Source organism: Lycorma delicatula, chromosome 8 (genome assembly GCF_047948215.1).
Source record: "Lycorma delicatula isolate Av1 chromosome 8, ASM4794821v1, whole genome shotgun sequence".
Taxonomy (NCBI): Eukaryota; Metazoa; Arthropoda; class Insecta; order Hemiptera; family Fulgoridae; genus Lycorma; species Lycorma delicatula.
The window spans coordinates 100,927,268-100,947,732 of record NC_134462.1 but is presented as its reverse complement, the minus strand read 5'-3'; the positions used below and the strand labels follow the sequence as shown (position 1 = coordinate 100,947,732).

General features: G+C 33.1%; 2 protein-coding genes across 4 annotated transcripts in view; one reads left to right on the top strand and one right to left on the bottom strand.

Moving 5' to 3' along the window:
* Positions 1–20,465, top strand: part of LOC142329167 (uncharacterized) — a 503,112-nt gene that overhangs the window by 41,153 nt on the left and 441,494 nt on the right. The gene's annotated exons all lie outside the window — the stretch shown is intronic.
* The window catches only part of LOC142329169 (uncharacterized), a 236,808-nt gene that overhangs the window by 1,081 nt on the left and 215,262 nt on the right, over positions 1–20,465 (bottom strand). The gene's annotated exons all lie outside the window — the stretch shown is intronic.

Genomic DNA, 20,465 nt, shown 5'->3' with positions numbered 1-20,465 from the left:
GATATAATAAGTAGATTTATAAAAATTTGAAATTGAAGGTTGGAATCGATAATGTACAATACTCGCATCCGAGTTAATTAGATATATTAAGACACTTATATTAGACACTTAGGTCTAGAATGTTGAGTCGGTTCAACCTTCTAATGTTATCCCTATTGTTAATTACGGTGTTTACAAACTAATTGTAAATAATGAAAGTTAGTGAGAAACTTGTCTCTCATTTTGCACAACTGTTTCAATGTCGTTGTAAATTATGTAAACCTAATCGAAGAGATGAATTTATTGATAAACGATTTCTTGGTTTGGTTTTAATAAGTGTCATAACTGAGAATTCAGCTTCACACATATACGTGGTTGCAAAGAGAAGTAATATTTTCACGGCTGTATGTAAATTTTTATATTAATTTTTTATTGCGATCGAAAATTTAATTAGATTCATAGTTGAAAATTTGTTTTTTTCATGTAGTTTGAACTCAGTTACAAGACGTTCTTAGTTTTCGTTACTTAAATTTATATTATTACAGTTATTCTCAGTAAAAGGATTAGTTATCCGTAAATTCATCTCCTGCAAGTTTATATTTGTAACGAAATATTTTTGAAATCCATCGTACGACTAAATATTGACTTATTACTTACTACATTCAGATTATTAATTATTAATTCCTTTTATACGGTAATAAAATCGTAATAAGAATTAAATACATCAGGATTATTTTCTTCAATTTTTTTAACCGAAATTTAATTTTTTTTAAAGCATCAATTTTGTTAAATAAATTAAGTGTAATTGTCATACTTCCCTGCAAACTTAAATTTAAGTCGTTTGTGTAAGAAAATATGTCACTTAAATATGCCCGTTTGATCTCCGCTTCTGTCCTTAATTCGTAAAGTCTGGTAAGCGCTTTTCGTCACGAAAGCCATCTTACTTCTGCATGAAGTAAGAGATGGTGTTCTACTCCTATCTCTTGACAAACAACGGCAAATAATGGAGAGTTAAGATCGCAAATAATCGAGAGTTATGATCGCTTTTCTTCACGAAATTAACAATTTTTGTCGATTCCAGGAGAACATCGTTTAATTAAAGTGACATATTTCTGGCCGCTAAGTGCTGGCGATGTATCACGCAAAGTGTTATTAATAGAGACCGGATTATATGCGTTTGCATATTAAGCCCGTTCTTACCGGTTATTTTCCTGAAAATCTAGTGATTATGCATATTTTCGCTGTATTTACAATATTTTTCGGTAATGAAATGAAGTCTTACGTTGTAGCCGTCCAAATCTATTAGCCGCACAGTTCTTACAGCCGCTTAGCAGCCGCGCGTCGATTATTTTGGTAGGATAATATTATTATGAGGCCAAGTAAAACACAAACTCACGCGAGACAAGGACGGACCGTTCTGCGTCGCGCATACCTACTGCAGCACAATAAAATTACGCATTTTATTGTTGACGAGCTCATTGCATCGGTTTAGTTTTTTATTTGTTTGTGTAATGTTTAATGTGTACCATGCCTTCCGAAAAAAAGTGTCTCTTCGTGGATAGCTGACTTTCGTGGAATATTTACATAAGACGGAAATGTTTTATATTGTCGAGTTTGCGAGAAAAATATTTCGTGCAAAAAAAAGTTTCAAATAAACCAGCATGTCAAGACAAGTCTTCATATCGCAGGATTGCAAAAGAAAGGCCCCCCACGACAACAAATTGTAACAGCGTCAAGTAGCGGTGATTTCACTTCCAAAGGTAAACAAAAAACCACTTTAGCAAGGATTTATGTGAAGCATTGCTTACAAGTAATATTCCTCTTCACAAATTTACAAATCCTACCTTCAAAGATTTTTTGTGAAAATATTGCTTGAATCAAAAATACCAGATGAATCAACATCGCGTAAAAATTACACACCGACAATTTACCTGCATGTTCTGGAAGATGTACACAATGAACTCAAGGATAGCATTATTTGGATTTACCGAAACTTCCGAAACGACACTTGTGGCGAAACTACCGACACTTGTGGCCGTTACATTGCGAATTTAATTGTCGGTCCATAAAAACTACAGCCCTTTTCTTCCTATTTGATGGCCTACAAACATCTTGAAAAGACAAATCATTCTACGATCGCCAGATTCGTGATTGAAGGTATTAAAAAAATATTTCTTGAATCTTCTGCAATGAAATACTGTTTATATTTTTCTCAGATGCTTCTTCCTATATAATTAAGGCAGCTAAAGCTCTCCCAAGTATTTTATCCGAATTTGATTCATGTGATGTGCTTTGCTCGTGGAGTACATCGACTCGCTGAAGAAGTACGATCCACGTTTGGGAATGTAAATAAACCGGTTTCATCAACAAAGAAATTATTTCTTAAGGCACCTGCTCGAAATAAGGCCTACAAAGAAAAACTGCCAAATGTGCCTTTACCTCCCGAACCAGTGGTAGCTCTGTGAGGAACGTGGATTGAAGCTGTGCTGTTTTACAATGAACATTTCGAGGCCATCAAAGGAGTAGTAAACGACTTCGATAGTGCAGAAGCTATGGCAGTTTGTCAGCCCAAGGACGCATTTAACGGTTAAATGGCTCGAGTATGTGCCTTTAACCCACATACCTCGAGTGATAAAAAGCTTGAAACTCAAGGTTTGGCGTTGGCTGAATTTATTCGGTTAATGAAAAAAATCCATCAAATGAACTCCGCATTGCCAGAGGTATTCCCGTGTAATCTTAAAGAAAAATTTGAACATTAACCCAGGCTTTCAACCTTTATATCAAATTGATAGTTTTATTAATGGGACGGGTAAACTTTTGCCAGAAACAATAAGTGCTAACGTAGCTCCCAAATTCAAATACTGCCCAGTTACCTCGGTGGATGTGGAGCGATCCTTTTCCACGTATAAATATATTTTGACCGATCGAAGACGCAATCTTACTACCGAACATTTGGAACAGTACCTGATTGTTTACGTTTTCAAAAGTAACAAAATGTTAAATAATTGTTAATTATCGAATTTATCGATATGTTTTTCAACTACTTGCTAACTGTATACTGATTTTAAAACAAACAAAATTAAAAATTACTATTTTTTTTATCATTTAAAGTCGTATATTTTGACATGCATATTTTAAGCATTTTTCATGCATATTTCAAGCTTTTTATGTTGCATATAATCCGATCTCTAGTTAATAATGCAGAAGAAACGATTTCTAGAATCCTTTTTCTTACTCCGCAATGTTTCCCAGTGACATTTGCCGCTCCGTCAGACCACAGACCGGTACAAATTTTCCAGTTTAAGGAATGGTTATTAATATACGAATTCAACGAATCAAAAATTTCGGAACTTGTGTGTGTTATGGTTGTGGCCTGAAAAATTGAATAAAACAGGTTCAAGAACTCTATCTATTGGCTTTTCTTTTTTAGAAAATTATAAAACAAAAATTAATGTCGCAAAACACAATTTATTGTTAAATATCCAGGACACAAATAAAATTTGTAGAGTGTAATTCTAAGTGAATAACATTCAGTGAACATGAAGAAGAGTTTAAGAAATTAACTTTTATATAAAAGAAAAAAACAGGTTAAATGTAGCTGAAAACTACCGTACTATTGTATTATTATTTTAAACCGAAACAAGAATTATTTCAATATCGGAAAATATCTAGAAACAAAATCAATCGTTAAAAATAATAAATTTAAATTTAGCAAAACGCTTAGATGTGGTTGGTATCGCTATTGATGAGGAGTACACTTTGATATTATTTCGACGGTCTTTTTGCTAATTTTCTAAACAAACTTTATTTTTTTACACTCCCTTTATCACTTATTAACTTAAGCTTGATGAAAGATTTGTATTCCAATCGCTTTAAAGCGGTAAAGTATTCCATAGGTAAACAGTAAGACCGAGGTGGCCGATAACCGTGCTTCCATGAGGGTATAAGAAAAATCATAAAGAATAAACTAAACTGTTGCTCGTTTTAAGGAATATATTATTCTCTCTGTGTATCGGCACACACAGATAAAGCATAGAATACAGATAAAGCAGTAGAATCCTGTTAATCGGTATTACTGAATTCAGCTAAAGCTTTTTACTCCATCGACAAAAAGAAACTACTTCATAAGACGAGTCGATAGGTGAACAAGATAAGGATTTATTACAGTTCAAATTTTTTTTCTGATAATGCAAAAAAAAATTTAAGTGCCAAATCAGAATTCTGTGTATAACTTATCACGATAACGATTAAAAGATGGTACGACAAAAGCGTTCTAACTGAGAATATTTATATTTTTAAGCGGATTCATGTAATACTATAATAAATGTCAAGAAAACAGGCTTGATATATATATATATATATATATATATATATATATGTAGTGCTGTCGTCAGTTTTTAATATATGACTATTGCACGGAGAGGAATTCTAAAGACTACTATTGAGCCTTTACGTATCGCTCAGAGAAGTATTGTGAAAGCTGCATCGAACATAAGTCATCCGTACCCGCCCGTGTAGTGAAAGTTCTGTGTCCGGAAGGATTTCAAAAAATGCTTTTGCCAATACTCAGTTGTAAATAAAAATAAACTTCTCGTCGATTTACAGCCTAGATATTACACAAAATTCTAGCTAGCTATGAATCAAAATTAAATTAAAAAAATCGTACACTAAAACAATCTTCCTGTGTATCTCAACATTTGTATCGAAATCTTTTCATTAATTGATTTTTATAAAATCAATGATTAAATTAAGTTTTAGTTTTTTTAAAGAAAAGGTATCGGAGCCGATCCGATAATAATCTTCGGTGCGACCAAAGTAGCAGCTAATACAAAGTATGTACAAACTACATTCAGAAACGTTAGCGGAAAGCAGGAAATAGTCCATGAAGAAAAAATAAAAATAAACTTGCGCTGAAACGATATAAAAATCTGAAAACACTCGACATATTTATTTATTATTTATAACAAGATTACCCTCTCATTTATGTTGTTTATTAAAGAAGAAGTCTATTTTACAGTTATTGATCGAATGAATGAAATGTTTGGACGATATAAATGTATCATATAGTCTACCAAAATCGTAATAAATGTGAAATGTAAAATATAAACTTATTAAAATTATTTTTAACGTTCATATTAGCTTAGTAGTAACAAATTAAAATTTTACTTATAATAAAAACTTTTAAACAAATAAATTATTGAAATTAAATATTTTTATATACGTATATGTAGATCGCATAATGAATTATTTAAGCGTTGAAACGTATATACGTTAAAATGATTCATTGACGTATAAATAATACCGTCCACATTTTCCATATGTTAAAGAATCCGATAATAACGCAGAAATTAGAATCGCTATAAACCATCCAAATATACAGGGTCATTCACGGGAACCGGATGTTTTTAAAATAATCAAAAAATTGAATATTTACTTTACAAAAGTTTTATTGGTACTGAAACACTTGTTAAATCAAAGCATTTGTTACTTACTCATGAACGAAAAATTATGTCCGGCAAGTGATGCCCATTTTTGGCAATACATTGTTGTAGCCTTTCACGGTAACTGAAGCCTCAATTCTTTGCAGCATGTCTACATCAATCTGGGTGACATGATGATGAATTGCGATCTTTAGATCCTCCAATGTACGCCGTTTATTGCCGTACACACGCGATTTCAGAAACCCCCACAGAAAAAAATCACAACTACTAAAGTCGGGGGACCGAGGGGGCCAAGGAATGTCGCCGAATCTGGAAACGATCCGTCCCGGAAACAAGTTACGGAGAACAGCCATCGTTGCCCTCGCTGTGTGCGCTGTAGCTCCATCCTGCTGGAATAACACATTTTGAAAATCGATTCCCCGGTTTCGTAACTCAGGTATAAAAAACGTATTCAACATCGCAACGTAACGATCAGCTGTTACAGTTACGGCAACGTCATTTTCTTCAAAAAAATACGGTCCAATAACACCGACCTTTCCTATTGCACACCAGACAGTCACCTTTGGACTATGAAGTGGTCTCTCGTGAAGCCGATGTGGGTTTCTTTCTGCCCGATACCGGCAATTCTGTTTGTTGACGAAGCCATTCAGATGAAAATGGGCTTCGTCACTCATTAACAATAACAAATTTTCATTTTCTTCAAAAACGGTAAGCGTTTGTCGACAAAATTGTAATAGCTGCGTGAAATCTTGCTCGTTTAACTGCTGCACGACGGCTATCTTGTAAGGATGGAAATGCAGGTCTGTATGCAGAATTCGTCTTACCCTACTTGTGCTCATTTGAAGCGCTGCTGAATGCCTCTGAATATAGCGGCGTGGGCTTCTGACAATGGCTTTCCTTACTCGTTCGATATTCTCCGGAATGCTAGCAGTTCGTCGGGGACCCGGTGGTTTTTTCTTCAATATTGAACCGCTTGTTCGAAGGTTGTTTACCCGTCGTAATATTGTGTTACGAGAAGGGACACTTGCATTACTATGGATATTCGTCAATTCGCACAAGACTGTCATACGCGTACAGGCGTTGGTCTAGCGTCCAGGGCTTCATCTCAAGGACTAAAATGTAAATGCTATGAACAAAGGAAACGTCAGACACCAGCCACATGTCCCTCCCACCCCGAACGCCCGAGTACAACCCACTTCAAATGAATGACTCTGTATATACTTTTCATGGCGATAGTTGTTTGTCTTTTCGTGGAAAACTTACTGGCGAAAATGGTAAAAAATCAATATCAGATTTTGTAAATTTCGCGGGTACATTTTTACTTGAAGAGATTAAATATCTTTTGAACGTACTAGAAATGTAGGCGTAACAACAGTCGTGAAAAATGTACTTTCAATGACAAATTCTTAAATTATATTAGCTGAAGGTGCCGGTTGGATTACGGGAGATAAGAAAATTTATATAGATGATGGTAATTTTAGTTTGGGTTTTGTTGAAGGTAATAAGAAAATCATTATATACGCAAGACAATTATTATTGAAACGTAGCAGCGATGATGTAAACGCGAAGTCACTGCGATTTCAGATCGTAACTCGTAACTCTAAATTGAAAAATAACTGGAATCACATGGGATATACCGTACTTAAAAGTTGCATCTGAATTTTAATTGGAATCGGTTAAATTGAGAGATAAAAATAAGAAATGTTTATGCGATTTAGAAAATGAGAAATTCATCAATTCCTCAAATAAATTCTATAGAATGGAACGTAAAAACATGACAATTAAACAAACCGCGTTATGTTTGTAGGTTTTCAAACCGATAGAAAAGATAATAATACTGTTAAAGACATGTCAAAATACGATTCTTATAATGTGAGAAATATTATATTAATGATAAACTTTTAAACGTTTCCTTATAAAAATGTAAAATTAGACAAACCTGGATGTATAGATTGCTTCCGGTTTTTCAAAAATAGTATTATAAAAATGCCGGGTCATCGTACAGTATTTCCGATTATAAAAACAATTATCCTTTATATGCGATTGATCATTCTGGACAAGATGAATCTCCTATAAAAATAGAAGTTTTTGATTTGAAAATTGAAACCTAAGAAAATTTCAAGCCCGATATATCAACATATTGCTTATTCATATATAATATTATAGTTGCTTATTCACCGTTAACCGGTGAAATAAAAACCAAGAATAGATTTTTTTTTTAAACTATTAATTTATTTTTTTCTAATTGTAGACAAGTTAAAAAATGCTGAAAATGTTGTTTGCAAAAGATTATAGAAAAAGTAAAATAAAAATTTATCTTCATTTTTTTATCGTACATAAATTTATAGTTATTTTAGTCGTATAAAAACATTTTATTTTAAGATGATTATTAGCTAATTTTAAATACAATATTCAAGGGTTATAATTTAATATATTTTTCTGTATTGTTTATTTTTTATCGCTTTTCAAAGCAAACCGCATGCTGGCGCTATATGTTAAATACACATAAGTTTTGAGAAAGTTCAAAAAACTAATTCATTGGATTGTGCGGAAGCGGTTTCCAGATTTGATTCCGCAACTGTATGTGCCGTTTTTTCCAAAAGTCTTGTGCGTTCCGACAGCCTGTTAAACGGACTGTGGAAAACTATGGGTAGCTCAAAACTTAAGGAATTTGGTACGACAGTCTGAACATCCAAAATAAAAGAAATAATATATTTTAATTACGCATAAATCATTGATGATTAAAGTAAATAAAAATATAACAAATTGTATATTAAAAAACTAATAAATTATTTTTTTATTTATATTATTTCGCATGTGCAAACCAAAGACTGCAATGGAGCGGCGGTGGTGGAGGGGTGATTTGGGACTTTAAAAAAAATGTCTATACAAAAGTTGTAGATGATGCAAAAATCTACAACTTTTGTAGAGGTCACTTTAACGTAACCTCAAAATTTCCGCGAAAAATATGTTTTTTATTTTTCATTTCCGCAAAAATAATTTAATTTTGGTGAAAGTATACCTTTCTGTGTCTTAAATAACAAATTTTTTTGACGTCAACTTTCGCTGGAAAACGCAATAATAATAATACGTGTGAGTGATATACGTAGTGATATGTTTTTTAAACCATCAGAACGTTAAGCTAGCCGAAATTTATAGGCAGTTGGTTGCTGTGTACGGTGATAATGTAATAAATGAAAGAAACGACCGAAAACGGTATCATCCTCAATCACCCATCAGACCAACAAAGGTCCATAGCCATTTCGACACAAACTGATTTACTGTTTGCCAATCTCTTATTACAAATTAAAATTATGTAGTTGTCTTACCTGTATCATAGCAGATGGATACATCCGGTTCCTCTACACAATATGGCGACATCATAATAATGCAGTTATTTGTCTTATCTAATTGTCTGAAATTATCTGAAGTTTCAATTGTATTTTTCAACTGCTGAAGCGTGAATGATATTTATTATAAGATTATAACGAGCGATAAGTGCAACAACTTGCGTAGCAGAGATAAAATATCGATAATGCAAAGATTAATTTATTTAAACAGATTAATTTATATAAGTTATATTTAGCTCTAATTTTAATTTTGAATGTTCAATTCGATAGTTTAACGATCAGACTAAATGAATCTATTCTAATATGCTATCGCGATATATTTTTTTTAATCGACCGGAAAATGAAAGATGATTTTTTTCAAATCGTCCACCTAAAATTCTTGAATATATCACCGTTTAAAAATGTCAGGTTACACACATCCAGATCTAATGTTAAAGTTGGTCTAGTGGTGAACGCGTCTTCCCAAATCAGCTGATTTGGAAGTCGAGAGTTCCAGCGTTCAAGTCCTAGTAAAGCCAGCTATTTTTACACGGATTTGAATACTAGATCGTGGATACCGGTGTTCTTTGGTGGTTGGGTTTCAATTAACCACACATCTCATATATTTTCGAACTGAGAATGTATAAGACTACACTTCATTCACACTCATACATATCATCCTCTGAAGTATTATCTAAACGGTAGTTACCGGAGGCTAAACAGGAAAAAGAAAGAAAGACCTAATGTTAAAAGTTTTTGTCAATTTGTTAAGTACAGTATATACGTACTGGACGATTCAGAGAAACGGGACAATTTAAAATTCAAATATTTTTATGAAAAAATTACATTAAATAAATTTATTTATAACGTTTAAATAGAAAAATAACAACATGCCGTTTACGAATAAATGCACAAAACTTATTTCTTGAGGATCACATCTTACAGTTGTTTTCCGTCACTGTTTAGACATTCCTTCAGTCTTGTAGTGATATGAACGGTAGCAGCATTTCAACATGAATTTCAGCAATTGCTGTTCGAATCTTGGATTTAGTTCTGTCTTACAGGTCGATTGCTGTACGCTTTACTATAAGGTGACCTCCCGCAGAAAAAAATCACACCGTCAGATCAGAGCTGGGAGGCCGTGGAATGTCACAATTTCTCGAAATTTACGGTTGACAAAAAATTGGCGTACAGCAGCCATCGGTATTCGTGCTGTTTGCGATGTCGATCCATCTTGTTGAAACTAAGCGTTGCCAGTTAATTGTGGAAATGTAAGCACCCATGCGGTAACCTTGTTGCTGGTGTAGCTGTCCAGGATTCTCTTTTGCCCGAATAAAAATTTTGTTTATTAAAGATGAAAATAAATTTTGTCCGATATCCACAGTTTGTTAACGGAGTCGTTGTCCTCGTTTATCTTTACTACCATTCGTTCACAGAATCGATGGCGCATTATGCGATCGTCTGGTTTCGGTTACCGGACGATCTGCAACTTGTACGGATAATAAAGTAAGTCTTGCAACAATCTTCTTCGAAACTTAACTACGCGTCTGTATACACAATACATGACGACGAATTGAGCGGTGTAGGGTTTTTGTGACAGCATCTCGATACTGTCTGTCGGACGAACGGTCCGCTTATCGCCTGTAGGTTTCTTTTTCTTGCTGAACATGTTTCCTCAAAATTACGTGTTAATCGCACGTTTTGATGGTACAAGATCGTGGAGTCCTAAATTAAACCGGCGACAAAATTCTGTGTGCAACTTCTACGCTGTCATAATTTTTATAAAATCACGTAGCGCACCACTCCAAGCGGACACGATAACAAGATGGCGCGAATCGGCTTTTATAAGTTATTTAATGCTGAGACTTGCCCAGGGCTATCGACACAGATTTCAAAATTCCCGTTTCTCTGAGCCGCTCTGTACCTTTTTAGTCGTAAAGGACGCATTGTTATTAGAAACATATTTATTTACCGGTACTTGATAATTTTTGTCGTTTAGAAAAACGGTCAGACCTAAGTACGTTTAATCGATCTTTGCCAAAATTAATTATTCATCTGTTTTCGTGTAACTCGATACGAAGCCGGGAATCGAACCGAAAACGAACTGTGGGGTTTCAAAAACGGTTTTTATTTTGCTGTTTTCAATAGAGTTTTATGTATAATCATGAAGCGGCAAAAATTGAGTTTAGGTTACACATTCTCCCGTCTGATAGCAGCTGCTTTACTGTTTCACAGGCCAAATTGTTATGAGCCCGGTTTTCAGTACCGTAACGTCGCCGTTAGAAAAAACACAGTGAGTGTACCGGTTCACAGAAAAAAAATCTGTAACTGTCGTACAAAGAAGTTAAGATTTCGTATACCCGCGTAATAAAACATTTTTTACATTTGTAATTCTAAATATATTAAGATAAATCTAATTTAAAACCGCGGAGTTCTTTGTCCGACATCCGATATTTCGGGTTTTCGACAGAAGGATAATTATGATTATGCTTCTGTTACCACTGCTAATAAAATTACCGAACCGTTTACAAAATCTTTGCACCAATCTATTTAATGATTTTATTTTACAGAAACAATATTACACTCCATAATTTTTTAATTATATTAATTTTCTGCATCCAGTTGAACTTAACGTATATGCATCTTCAAATAGTTTTCGTTAACGCATATTAATCGGGAATTATTTTATCATTATAGTTTTATATTTAGTATCTTTTACTTCCTTGTACGAAGAACAAGGAAGCATTGTAATCGCGAAAAATTTATATTTTCAGATTTCAACGGAAATATTTATTTTGACCATCCCTGAATCCATTTTGACTAGTTTCGGCGTGACGTTTGCACGTACGTACGTATGTATGTATCTCGCATAACTCAAAAACAATTAGGCGTAGGATGTTGAAATTTTGGATTTAGGACTGTTGCAACTTCTAGTTGTACACCTTCCCTTTTGATTACAATCGATTGAACCAAAATGGTCAAAAAAAGCCCAAAATCAAAAATAATTGGATTTTTTGCAGTACTAAGCTTAAGTCATCTAATAACGTAGCTACTTCATTATCAATCACATAAGCATTATTTTCTGCCGTGTTTGAACTGTTTGTTTACTTTTTTCTACAAAAAATCCCCAAAACGTAAATTGAAAACAAAAAATCATGTGCATACAAATTAAAAAAAAATACGGTAAAGAAAGAAAACTCGTATTATAAACACAATGTTTTTATAACCATATTTGGAAAAATAAAACGTTACTAAATACAACATTATTAGAAAATATACTGTAAACACGATGTTTTTATAACAAAAATTGCGGAAAGTAAGTGTAAACTGGACAACGTTGAATGACGCGGCGAAAATCAGAATGACGGCAGCGTGGTGGAACAGGAGGCTACAGTAAAGGAACGTTCAAATCAGCTGTTTCTCTTGGCAATTATTACAGAAATTAGGCCTATGAGTAACATTTTACACAGCAGCGGCTGATGGATATACACGAAGCGTATTATTAAGGCAAAAAGCGTTTAAAGGTTAATTAACGAAATATTTGGCCTTACAAGGGGAAGACACATCGGTTCGAATCCGACTTCATTTCCTTTTTTTTTAACATTCTTTTTTTTATTTTATATTGATTTATTAATAATTATTAATTTCTGATTGTAAAAATGTTTCTACAATATAACAATTCAATAATAAAAAAAAAGATTAAAAAGTATATGTAATTTAATAGGCGTACAAGGAAGTCATGTGATGTCCACATCAGATTTTTCTACTTTAATATTATTACATTTTTTTTATTTTAAATTATTAATATGGACTTTAGTCGCATCTGTTCTTCGTTTTATAACAGTGTGTTTTATGATGCTGCTCTGATCAAGGTTTTACTAGGGTTTGCTTTGATCCATCCAGGTAAAAATGCTGGGGCAGTTCATATTTTTATCCGTGGAGTAGCATATCTAATAAAACATGTATTTTATTTTATTTAAGGTCGGACCTGTGACATGTATCTCATCCGTGTTAAATACGGTCACTTTTAAGTATATTTTTCTAGACCAAAATACACTGAACGAACGTTTTTTATCTTTACTGAGCTTTCCTGGGAGAAACATTTTTTCCTTATTTTGTTAAAAATAATTCTGAAAATTTGCCAGTGTTCGGAAGTATATCGTTTTTTAATATTTTTTCATGACTACGTTTACGGTTACAAAAAGTTATTAGATACATTGAGATACTATTGATTTTTTTGTAAAATTGTATGCGCCTCCTAATTTCAGTAGTTTCTGAAAATAATGTTAACTTTCGAAAAAATAAATTTTCCATTATCGTACAGCAAAATGAAGTACAACAGACGTTATCTGTTTAGTACATTCCCGCACCGTATTCGTCCTTGTGAGCCTTTTTCTTTGGCTTCTATTAATTTTTTTCTTTACCCGCAGTTTATATTTTTAAGTCCTGGATATATTTTCGCGGATATTTAATCCCAGTTTTTCAAACTCCTGTTTCTACGACGCCTTTACGATTATTAAAAAGTATTAATTGATTCGTCGGTATTACATAACATTACAAGATTTATGTAGACTATTTTTTATCAGATTCCAACGAGTGTATTGGTTGTTTCCGGACTTATAATTCCGCTGATCTTGAGATCCCGATTATCACGTCTGAAGATGTACGTATTGCTACGAAATCGATTGTGGGTCCTGAGGATATAACACCCTACTTTATCAAAGTTATAAGCGATTTCATTATTTCCTTATTCATCGCTCTTTATAATGAAAATAAATTATTCTTATGAACCCATGAGATTGTTGCTAAATCCGTCAAAGATAAAGTGAATGATCAGGGATGTTGTTTTCCGTACGGTGTAATTCGGTAGAGCGCGGTATCGATATAATGAAACGAATCGATCGATATAATGAAAGAATGTCGTGAACAGTTGTAATGATTTCAAGGGGAGGCCATTCGAGGTAAGAACGACTCTTAAAAGATCGATTGGATGAAACAACTCGGCAGGAGAGTCGGGAGACGCCGGCCGATATGTCAGATATATGGGTGATTACAAATGAAATTTACACTTTCGATAGCTTATTAAAAATGTATTTTTTAAGAGATTACTTAAATGATTATATATAAGAATTCTTTAAGTTTTATTTATATTTGTTAAATGCTTGCACCGTTTGTAACACGACAAATTACAAGGTAATTTGTAGTCAAATCGTCCCAAACAAGGGACGGTAAACGGAGTCAACAGCATTTATGATCCGTTGTTTTAAGTCTTTGATATCAACAGGAAGGGACTGTACAAAACCTTTGTCCTTTACATAAGCCCATAAAGATGTTAAGTCTGGAATACATGGTGGCCAACGCTTAAACACATATTTTCCTCACTTGCACGGCCAGTCCATCGTCTGGGAAGGGGTTCAGATAATTTCTGACCTGTAAGTGCCAGTGAGGCGGAGCTCCATCTTGTACGAAAACGTCATTAGCTTCATCGAGTTGAGGCGTTAAACTCGACTTTATCGTCGACATTTAAACATTATACTGACTGTAATTTATAAGGCGTCATTTGCAAACGTTTCCGCAGAATTTTTCAACAGTAGGTAAGGAATTTTCAATTTTAAACTCGCTGATGCAAGCGATTTGCCTGGGCTACGTTGATGATCATCAAGAACACGATCGATTTGTTTTTCTAAAACAGGAGGTTTTCCAGTTCTGTTATTTTTACACAGACATTCTGTGTTTTGAAATTGTTTATACCAGGCGTAGATTGATTTTCTTGGTGGTGATTTACCGTATTTTGTTCTGAAACGTTGCTGCACGACAGTAACCGAGTTTATTTTGACTAATTCCAGCACACAAAAAGCTTTCTCTACTGCAGTAGCAGCCTTCTTGCCAGACTGATAACATACACATCACTCAGTGACATTAGCAGCAGAGCAGATATACCAAACATAAAATTTAAAAAATTCCCTGTAAAACCATATTATTTACTGTATTCACATACACCAGTTTTAATTTTTTATAAGCTATCGAAAATGTATATTTCATTTGTAATTACTCTGTGTATTAGCTCGGCGTGATATTCTTCGATAATTACGACTTTCACGATCGGAAATACTTTAACGGTCGCGTTCTGAAAAGGTTCTAAAAACGTATTCGATCGTTAAATTATGCTGCCGAAAAACCATGAAACTCAGAAAATGGAGGACGATGAATGGACTGGAATAAATTCAGGCGTGCTGCACGCTCCCGTATACATCGTGTTATTTTTGAAAAATTCTATACTATTGTACGGTTGCGGTTACATGTGTATCGTTCATCGATTAACGATCGATATCTTATCTACCGCTTTTATCCGCACAGCGTATACGGATTTTGGGGTTTCACACATTTTGATGCTAAAATTTTTCTTGGCCATCTTGTAAAGAGATAATTGTCCAGAAATTAGATCTTTAAAATATTTTTGCGCTTTAAAAATTTGAAATTATTATAGTATTTTTACAGTTGCATAAGTTATCGTTTTCATTTTTACAGTTTATATACACATTATTTATTTATAAGTTTCACGCAGTTACATCAAGTGAGCTGAAGGTACTTCTGTCTTTGTCGGCCGGTCGGGTGATCGGGGTTTGTTGTACTACCTAACCAATTACTAATAACAGGAACACTATTTGTATATAAAATGCAATCGCAACCGAGCAGTACAATACAATGACCAGTACACTAGACACAGCAGTCGGCGAGGAGGAAACGTTCAGCGCACGTATAGTTGCCCCAGCGAATCTACGAGCTTGTGACGTCACGTCCTGACATCTCATATTATTTTTTTCCAAAACACTGTTTTTGCGCGTAATTATTTCTATTTCACTTTTCAACTTGCAAACAATACGGACGCCCAAACAATACATTTTTGCACAACCCATCGGAGTTGGGTAAGTTTTTCTACTTTCTTTATTCTATTATTTTAGCTTTTATATTTTATCAACTTTGTCTGTGGTATTAGTTTTGGGTTTTATTTTGCTTGTTTAAATAAATTTTTATTATATGGTTAATATTACGTTTACACCTTCTGTGGTTTATTATTTTGGAGTTATTTTACCCTTTTAATAATAACTACCGGGCGATGATAATGCCCAGGCGTTTTTCGCCCACAAACAAAAAAAAAAAAATACATTTATGTTGTTGTACGTTCAATTCTTTCCACTGGAGTTGATTACATTTATAAAAAATGCTTAATGAAGCATGTAAACAATAACAATTCCTTAACCGATGACTAATGTTCTGAGTGGAATTATGTACAGGCCTATAAAAATGTATTCATGCAGTTAGAAATTATGTCTTTCGTCACGATTATATTTAGATCCGTCATTCGCAGTACACAATGTGTGTATAAAGAAATAAATTTTAGTCCAGTTTATATCGTATTCAGTGAAGGAATTCGGATAGCGTTTTTGTACGATAATATTATTTTATAATTATTGATTGTTTTTACCAAATCTTTTGTAATATATTATTTTTTGTTTTATTTTTGTTCTTGTGTCATTTGTGCGTTTGTTATGGCAGAATTTAAATCCGTAGTTAAGAAAAGAAAACATTATTCTGAAGTCAACCACGTAAAATTATCTATGGTGTTTATGATTTTATGAAAAAAGAAGCTCTAAAAGTAATTGAATTAACTGACGACAAACATATAATTGGCATTCAAAAATGTGAAGAAAAAACTGCTGTTACTTATGGAATATCAAGAACACAGGTTTAGAAACTCAGAAGAGAAAAAAAAGATATGATTCTTCAATCAGCATCCCAATCGTATTCTTTCAGCACGCCGAAAAAGTATAAACGACGTTCAAAACCTGTCGCTGGACTGAACAGTTATGATTTAGGTGTAATTAAAAGAACAGTTAATGAATTTCATTCAAAGAAGAATGAGGAATTAGCTTTCAAATGGCGTAAAACCGAAAATAACAGAAAACTTGTAATTGAGAAATCCAGTGTCAGGTGGAAGAGAATTGAATATTTGCAGGCAGTGGCTAAGTACCGACAAAACAATGCTACAATTGTTTATTTGGGTGAAGCGTACGTTTTAAGTTTGCATTGTTCGACAAAGTGGTGGTATGATAGTACTGTTGAGGGACTTGTGCCGATTAATAAAGGTGATCGTTTAATAGTAATTAATGCTGGAGGAGAAATCGGTTTTATTCCGAACGCATTACTGGTTGGAAGGCCGGTTCGAAAAGAGGCGACTACCATGACAACATGAATACAATTTCATGAAATGGGCGCGTGAAAAATCGATTCCAAATCTTCCACCGATGTCAGTAGCAGTTATTGATAACGCCCCTTATCGCAATACAGGTATTGATAAAGCGCCAAATTCTAACTCCAGAAGAAAAGATATGACCGATTGGCTGCAGAAAACCCATATTCCGTACGGTTCAAAAATGCTGAAACCAAAGTTATATGAATTAGTAAAGTTACATAAAACTGAAGTATAAAAATATCACTCGGATGAACTTTTGAAAAAACACGGACATCGTGTTCTTAGACAACTACCGTACCATCCTGATTTGAATCCGATCGAGATGGTATGGTCAGCCGTAAAAAGATATGTGGCGAGTCATAACACAACATTTTCTTTCGCAAATGTTGAAAAATTAACTACGGAGAAAATTAATTCCACGAAAGAAGATGACGAGAAACCCTATTGTGAAAAAGTAAAAAATATTGAGAAAGAGTATGAAAAACTGGAACCACCGATAGATGAAATGACAGAACGTTATATTATACGTGTAGACTCTGATAGTGAAAGCGGCAGTGATAGCGATTCGTTTAGCGAGGACGGTGAACTTGCTAGAAGTTTGAATTAGATGCATGAAGATAATTAAAGTAAGCTTTTGGTTATTATTAAAAATTTGTAATTTAGTAAAAATAAAGGTTAATATGATATTTATTACCGCATACAATATGAGTCGATGTTTTCAGGCCGAGTAGTAATACGCAGTCTGCTCGTGACGTCGCAAGCTTTAAATTAATACATTGCGACTTTTTCTCCTAGAATAAGAGTCGAGTGGGCTTTAGTAATCTGTTCAATTTTTAGGCCGGTTGCGTTTTTTCTCATCGGATAATTTTGTTGTTTAGATATTAACGAAGATAGTGAGTGTAACTAGTACGAAAACCATCACGATGAGTGCTGTATAATCTTGAGATCCCCTAAAATGGAGCCATTTTGAAAGCGGTTATTAAAGGGAGCGCCTCCCTCGAAAACCCTATCGATAGTCGTACGCCTGTGTAAATGAACGTATCGATCGACGTTTTCTAAAACATCAGTAGATAATGTGTAACCTTTTAAATCGGACAATTTCACGTGTTTTTGCTTGTTTTATAATTATCTGTGGTCGAAATAAATTCGGATTTTTTCATTCGGATATAAAATAAATTTTAGAAAATCATGAAGTAGACTCGGAAAAGGAATTATTATTACGTAACTCTTTTCGATTGTTAAAAGCGATAACCGAATTAAAATCGAAGTTACTGACCTTTTTACGCAGATTTAAAATTATAAATTTAAACGGTAAATGCGTTTCAATTCACCGTACATATTTTTCTGTTATAAGAAGACGTCTTTATTATATAATGTTTTTATTCCCCTAAATTTAATCGTTAATAAAATTAGCAGAAACTATATCAAAATGAATGTAGCCGGGCGGTCGGCAATAAATTTTACCATCTGTTTTCTAGAAGGCATTACTAATATCTATGAATGTCGCTTAATTATCTGTAATATGAATATTGACATTATCTAATTTAAATTAATTTATCCATCGACTGATTTTTTTAATTGCAATCTAATTTTTTTATTAATTTCGATGTAATTTAGTTTTCCTATCGATTTTAATTAAATATACGTATCTGTCTAATTGTTTATTTTTACAATCTAATATTAAAACCTAATTACTTTTTATATTTTTAATTTTTTTAACTAAAATTTCATTTCTACTAATGAAATCAGTCGATCAGTTTCCTTTTGTTCAGGCGTATTTTTATTGCAATTTTTAACAATTATTACTGCCATCTGCGGTGAAGGGTTCTTTTTCCTTGTGAAGATGTGTCGAATTATTAACTTACGATTTTTATTCGTTTATGTATCTTATTTTTTATATTTGTAAATTTGAATAAAAAATATTTTTTTGTATAAAACTTAATTATTAATTTACCGATTTATATATTACTTTTAGTTTTTTTTAAGCCGTTTCGCAGAGATTTTTGAATCGTCAAAACGTATTAAAAGATAACTCGAAAAATAAAAATATTGAGACGACTAGACTTTTATGTTTTTAATACAGTAATCTATCATTTTAGTAAGTCTGACGAAGCGGAGATCTCTGCGAAAGCGTTTAACAAAAATAAAAGAAGTATTAATCAATATATAAACGATAATTAAGTTTTAAGTAAATAGTTACATTCTTTTGAAAAATAAATGAATTCAGTAATATTATGTTTATTCATTTATTATTGTTGTTTATTTATGTATTTTAAGTACCCTATTGTAAAAGCCGTTTGCTAGAAATTTAAAAGGCGTCCTGATAAACGAATAAAATACAGGCATAGGACTTTATCAGCTACTACCGAGCGAGAGAAAAGGCTGTTTGAAATAGGAAAGTAGGTATTTAAAAACCTCAAGTTTTCGAACGAATTTTCTTCTAGATTCGAGTTTGTCCGAGTATATTTTCAAACCGTCTATTTGATCTTGTAAAAATTATTTTTCCAGCAAAGCTGAGAGATTCAGTTTGAAGTTTGGAATTTTCAACTTCCTCGTTATAATTCGTGTGAAACTTCCAAAATAATTATATTAAAGTTTGTTTGTTTGTTTAAACAAAACAAAAAAAAATCCTCAGTTTAATGGAAATAATGTTTCTGCCTCAAGGCAGATAATGTCACTCCCTTTTCCAGTGAGAAAACTAGTCCGTCTAGTTATGATTAATAGACCGCAAAATCAAAAATCGTTTTCGCCTCAAGGGAGTTAAACACCTCTTAACATTTAAACAAAAAATTGGAACAAAAGCTACTAGAATATGATAGATTTCAATTTTTGTCTCGCAGTTTTTTTTACAACCATTTTGAGCGAATATCTTTTTTAAGTGTGTGCGACTCACTTTAAATCTTTAAAACCGTATTCTTTTTTAATTCATAAATCCTTAAAATATTTATATATGCAAACCCCTTAGTACAGTTTGTAAAACTGTAGATCAAGTTTTATAAAACTCGGTCTGACAAAAATTGGCTAGTTAAATAAATAAAAAACACAAAGCTATCGCAAGAAGCAGGGTATTTTTATCAAAATATAGACGGAAACTTAATTTTATGTTTATTGCGTGCTGATTATTTCCAAGAAAATAAAATGTACCATAAAATTAGTATTAAGTATACTTTATGATACGTAATTAATTAAGGAAAATGCTTATCGAAATTAATTTTTTTTTACGTGAAAATCTGCCACATTTTCCTTCATGAAACGGTTGTACTTTTCATAGTAACGCAGCCGACTATTTTAATATAATTGTAATCATTAGCAAATAACCTTCATACGCGTGAAATCTTGTTTTACTCAAATCGGTTTAACTATTTCAAAAGTAAGTAAATAAATGAGAAAATGAATTTTGGCGTAAGTAAAATAGGTCGTCTGAAAAAACTTGTCGTTTTATTTAAAAGCGTGTAACCGGGC